The sequence below is a fragment of the Somniosus microcephalus genome, chromosome 12 (assembly GCF_052327205.1).
Source record: "Somniosus microcephalus isolate GS21.2 chromosome 12, FLI_Smic_1.0, whole genome shotgun sequence".
NCBI lineage: Eukaryota > Metazoa > Chordata > Chondrichthyes > Squaliformes > Somniosidae > Somniosus > Somniosus microcephalus.
Genome location: NC_140998.1, coordinates 59,646,272 through 59,652,241, shown reverse-complemented (window position 1 = coordinate 59,652,241; position 5,970 = coordinate 59,646,272).

Below are 5,970 nucleotides of genomic sequence, written 5' to 3'. Positions count from 1 at the left end.
CTATCAGGCTTTTTTACTTCACGTGTGGATCTTCTCAACACGGGTAAGTCTGATGTGTCTTCATGAGATTGTTCTGGCGGTGAATGACAAGATGCAGTTGCGGCATTGTCATCAATCTGCTCTTGTATAGATCGAGGTCTCCTTGCAATCTTTGCTTGGAGAGGGTTTCAGTGTTTCCTTCACTCTTCATGCCATAACTCTCAATGTAGTCAATGCACTCTCGAAAAAACTGCTGGCAGCTGGATCCCATCATACAGCATAGTCCTCTCAGCAGCCTCGGCTAATGGAACACCAAAGATTGGCCTGAGGGAAGAAGGAGTATCCACCGGAACTGCTTCCTGCTCTGGTGCAGGCTTCTTCTTTTTCTTTTTCTCTTTCCACTGCTTAACAACATCTGCTGCGGTTATATCTTTGGACTTTTTCTCCTTGTGTTTTTCCTCTTTGTGCTTTTCTTCCTTTGGCTTCTCTTTGACCTTAAAGTCTTTTTCTTTCTTCTTGGAGAAACTAGGCTTTTTGAAGACATGGATACCCTTTGGCCTTTTCATCCTTGATGGGCTCTCTGCTTCATCACCTGAATCATCGGGTCTGCTTATGGCACAGTTTATACGGTAGACTCTCTTGACCAGTTCTAAGTCTTCACAAGCTTTGTCACCTAGTATCGAATCAAGTCTTTCAGCCACAACAGAAAACATGAGATGATGCACTTTGTCTTTGGCTGTCACTTTAAGTCTGCATACACCTAAGCTACCTATTTTCTGTCCATTGTAGCTTTTCAGTAGTACTGACTTTTTCTGTATTTTGGGCTTTTCTTTCATATTTTTTATGTCACTCATACTGATTAAGTTTGCTTTTGCCCCAGTGTCCAGTTTCAATGTAACTAATGCTCCATTTATCTGCAGTGGGATCATCCATTTGTCCACTTTCACTGCATTGACTTTATGTTCAGCATTGTCCATTTCTGAGGGCTGCACATTTTCTGTATCTTTTTTGATATCGTCACATGACACCATTCCTACAAAAAATGTCTCACTTAAATCAATGTCCTCAATCACATTAACTTGTTGCCCTTTCGTTGTTTTTACTTTTGAAAAGCATTGTTTGGCAAAGTGATTCTTTCCATTACACTTTGTGCACATTTTTCCAAATGCTGGGCATTGTCTTAACTGGTGTTTGTAACCACAGTGTTTACAATTAAAAATTTCATCCTCCGATTGCTTTTCATTTCTGTTCTGCCCATGTTTCTTCCCTTTATATGACACAGCACCGACAGCAGCATTATCACTCATTACAATCGCATCATTATTGATTTCACTGAAAGTCTTCACGTGATTTCGAGCTAGCTCGCTGGCTTGGCATATTTTCACTGCATTTTCCAAATTTAGTTCGGTTTCTCTCAACAGACGTTCCCTGACTTTTTTATCATGAATACCAAACACAATCTGGTCACGAATCATGGATGCTTTGAGCTCAGAGAAATTACATGTCTGTGCTTTCAGTTTCAGATCAGTTATAAAGCTATCAAAAGTCTCATTTTGTTGCTGTGTCTGAGAACGGAAGATGTATCTTTCATAGGTCTCATTCTTTTTGGGAGAGCAATGTGCATCAAATTTTTTTAGCACTTCTTCTAATTTTTCTCTGTTCTCCTCTGGATTAAATACAAATGTATTAAATACCTCTATCACCTGTGGGCCTGCAACCGTAAGCAGCAACGCTATCTTCCTTGCGTCTGGCTTCGTACCGAATCCGATGGCTGCAATGTAGAGTTCGAATTGCTGTTTAAAAGTCTGCCAATTGTAGTCGATTTTTTCTGTAAGTTTCAAACGCTCTGGTGGCTTCAAATTCTCCATGTCGCTTTTCACAATTTTCAGCAGATCTTCACCATCCTGGTACCATCTTATGTTCGTTAATAAATAGACATTCTTATTATGAACACAGCTAGCTTTTGCTAGACACTTTATTGAGCACATGTGGACTAGGTACAGTATTTGTAGAGGCTTCCATCTTGACTGCTGCCTTGTGGGTAGCCTAGTGCCTCATGGGTAATGTAGTCTTAATATACATACAGCTGGGTAGTGTAGTCTTATACATACAGCTATATACAGCTCTACGGCTCCACCTAGTGTCCACTATAGAATGACATGTTATTGATCATTACACCTATTATTCAATTATTGAAAATTTTCAATAAAATACACATGTCCTGTCTGAGGCCTTTTTTCACTGACTCACTGAGAAATATCACTGGCCTTGTGATGAAAAAATGATTACATGCATTGGTTCAAATGAAAGGGGTAGAAATTAGACCTCGTTGTGCCCGTTTTACGGGCCTAAAATGGGCGCAACAAGGGCCAATTTCAGGGACCAACGACCCACACCCAAAGGATGGCTGAAAGGTGTCTGACCCGATTATTGACACATGCAAGTTTCAGGCATCTCTGGCGGCCATCTATAACAGACATTAGGTCCCTACGTATGTAAATAGGAGGCCTAATGCCTGGTTTAGGACCCCCTCGCCGAAATTCAATATCGCAGAGTGGAGCAGGTGGCAGGCTTGCTTCGTTTGGGATTCTTAAGCATTTGCAGGGTAACCACCACCAAAACGTAAGGGTCTTAAAATAAAAATACAAAAATAATCATTGCTGTGAAGCCAGGAGGAACAGGAGTGCTCCCCCCTGACTCCACAGTATCCCATTCAGTCCCTCCTCCTCCAGCCCCCATTGCCGCTCCACAGCCCCTTATAGGGACTTACATTCGGGCCTCAGCCGGTGAGGTGCGACAGGCACCGATAGTTTGCCTCATTAATATTAATGAGACCCAAGGCCCATTTTTGGCTGGCCTTGAGCCTACTGGTTTGGGCGCGCATTGACGCTGCACCGTCCCCTTCGTGTCCAACAAATTTATACCCTGTAATTTCTTCATATTATGGCTAGAAGGAGGAAAACAAAGAATAATATGTGGGCTGTGAGGTACCAATTAAATATTGGGAAAAATTGGCAATCGGAGCATCAGATCATGCTGCTTATCCAACATTTACAAGCCGGCACGTGCTTGACCCTGAGACCCTACCTGCCAGCCAGCTCAGCATAGGGGCCAACTGATTTCCTGCCCTCCCACAACCAGCGAGCTGCAGTAAGGCACCCACTTGGCACCCGCAGCCCGCTGACTGGCGGAGTTCAAATGAGGTCCGAACCCCAAAATGGTTGGGCTTCAGGAGGGATGCCGGCTTCAGGTGGGTCGCGTGGCTGCTCCGCCCCTTCTTGCCCATTTTGGGTGGAAGTTGAAAATCGCTCCCATCATTTTAGCAATTAATCTGTGCCATTTATGTAAGCATAAACTTACATGAATACTTAAAGTAAAAGAAATTGCAGGGATATGGAAAAAGAGTGGGGCAGTTGGACTAACTAGATTGCTCTTTGAAAGAGCCGGCGCAGACTCGAAGGGCCAAATGGTCTCCTTCTGTGCTGCACCATTCTATGGTTCTATGATAAACTCTATTGAAAAGAATTAATTTTGTTGCCTAAGTGGATCATTGGCTGTAAAACATTTTGGGACGTCCTGAGGTTCTGAAAGGCACTATATAATTTCAAGTTTTTCTTTCTATTTGGAATGGATAAAATCCCCCAGTGCTGTTCTACTAGTACTTCACATGTGATCAGTGAGGATTTGTTTGATAATACAATTCAGTTTTGCTCAGTAAAGGCATTAAGATGATTACTCAGGATATAACATGGTGCTAAACTGCAGTTCATTAAAAAAAACAACTCTGATGAAAGTGCCTTAAAATTTACAATTTTTATTAAATAAATCATAGAGCATAATTATTCTTCGAGAGGAAAAAGGGGAGCCATTTATAATTATTTCAAAAGGAAAGCTGTTTACTGACCTCTGTAATGAAATATCGTTCCTTTAGATTATTCACTGTTCGCTAGGCATCTCTGCACGGTAACATGTACTAACCAAACAAGAACTAAGTGGCTAAAGCCGTCAGCCTCTATTCTTCCATTTTCTTTCAGGAACATGGATATTTGCCAAGTCCTATTCAAACAGTGTTTATCCATTTGTCCACTACAAGGGGTAAGATTGGCTCCTCTGCTTTAGTTTCTGATCCATGTAACTTCCAGCAGTGTGACTCCTGATGTGTGATTATATTTGAATGGATCAGAATCTATCATGTGGCTCTTTTACAATCCACCAAAGCTGGGCATCGCTGACCACTAATGCAAATTTGTTTTGCTGCTATCATATTCTGAGAATGAGCTTGAACTTCTGCTCTGAATATGACAATTTTCTTCTTTTCATGAGATAGTTTGATCGCTAATATGGTAACGAGCAGCAATGAGGCATCAAAAGTAGCATTAAAAATATTTGTGAAAATGTCTTCGGATCCTTCGGAATCTCACCCCTTCTCTTCCCCAAATCAGTTGGTTCTAAGTCTACCTGAGAACCGGCGACTAGTTTCATGACCTTTACAGTTGCAGCATTGTACAGTACTGAATGGTGCAACAAAGGTAGTAGAGCAGCATTCTGCCTACTATTCACACATCAATCAATTATAATGAAAGTTACAGATCAACTGCTTTAGACCCACACTTCGATGCTGACAAAACATTCTTTATTTTAATTGCCACCTTTTATACTTTTATTGACTGCTGTTTCACAGCACATGCCTCTTGCCCTCCTGAGAATTGTAGAGTGCATCACATCATTGATCTCCCAGGCTGCTGTATAACTGTGCTGACAGGAGAAGCTACACCATCGAAAGAAAACTTTACAGACAACAAATAGTTCACATTAACATAATCTAAGGCTCTTCATTAAACCTACACTCCAGTTATTTCCTATGAACAGTACATTTAGTACATTATAAGATTTTAAATCAGCTCTGACATTAATAGAAGGTGCCACCCATATTTTTTTTTAGCTTGAGTGCCATCTTTTTATGCGACTATGGGTGTGAGCAGTAAAATCAACATTGTATTGCAGGGGTAAGGCAGTGGTGTGGTGTACTTAGATTTCAGTAAGGCCTTTGATACAGGTCCGCTGGAAAGGCTGGTACTGAAAATTAAGAAAGCGGAACCCAGTGGAAATATTTTACATTGGATACGGAATTGCTTGACCGCTAGAACCCAGAGGGTGATGGTACAGGGATTGTCGTCAGCCTGGGAGAATGGTACCCAACAGGGGTCTGCTTTGGGACCTCTTTTGTTTAATGTCTTCACAAATGATCTGGAGCTAGGGGGGCGATTTTCTCAGCCCTGAGGAGGCGGGAAAGGCGGGAAAATCAGAAAAAATGAGTGCGGGTTCAGATCCCGCCTCCAACCTGCCTCTGCGCAATTTTGCCAGCGCCGGTTTTGCAGGGTGGGAAATGATCCCGCTTCCAGCAGGTCAGAGAAGTTGTTAAGAGCCTTAAATGGTCGTTAAGGGCCTCACTAATGCTATTTTGAGAGGCCCTCGTTATTTTTCAACATTTTTAGTGTGTTTCATGACCCTCCTAAACCATGTCAGCTAAACCTGGCGGGTTGACAAGTGGGTGGCCTCCTCACAGCTGCAGCTCCACCATTAAAACGGAGCTTTCATCAGGGAGCAGTTGCAGGAGGTAGAACTTTGCTTTAAAAGGTCTTTCAGCATTTTAGCAGTCCTTCCGAAGTCAGAGGTGCTGCAGCTTCTATCTATCAACTGTGGGACCTCCTTGGAAGACCCTCTCCCCGCTTGGAATGAGCGCTTCTCCAATGGAGCCATCTGCAAGCAGCATGGGAACCATTTATTTCCTTTCACCATGGACCTCAGATTCGGATGAGGAGCATCAATGGCAGCAGTAGAACCAGACAGCTCAGCAGCAACAGCAGCAGGAGCACCAACCTCCTGCTCAGCCACCTGATGCTGCACAGGGCAGAAGGTGCCAGTGCATCGAGGCACCTCGTCGCAGGAGATACCCCCAACAGAGGGTTTACAGACAGAGGATGAGCTACC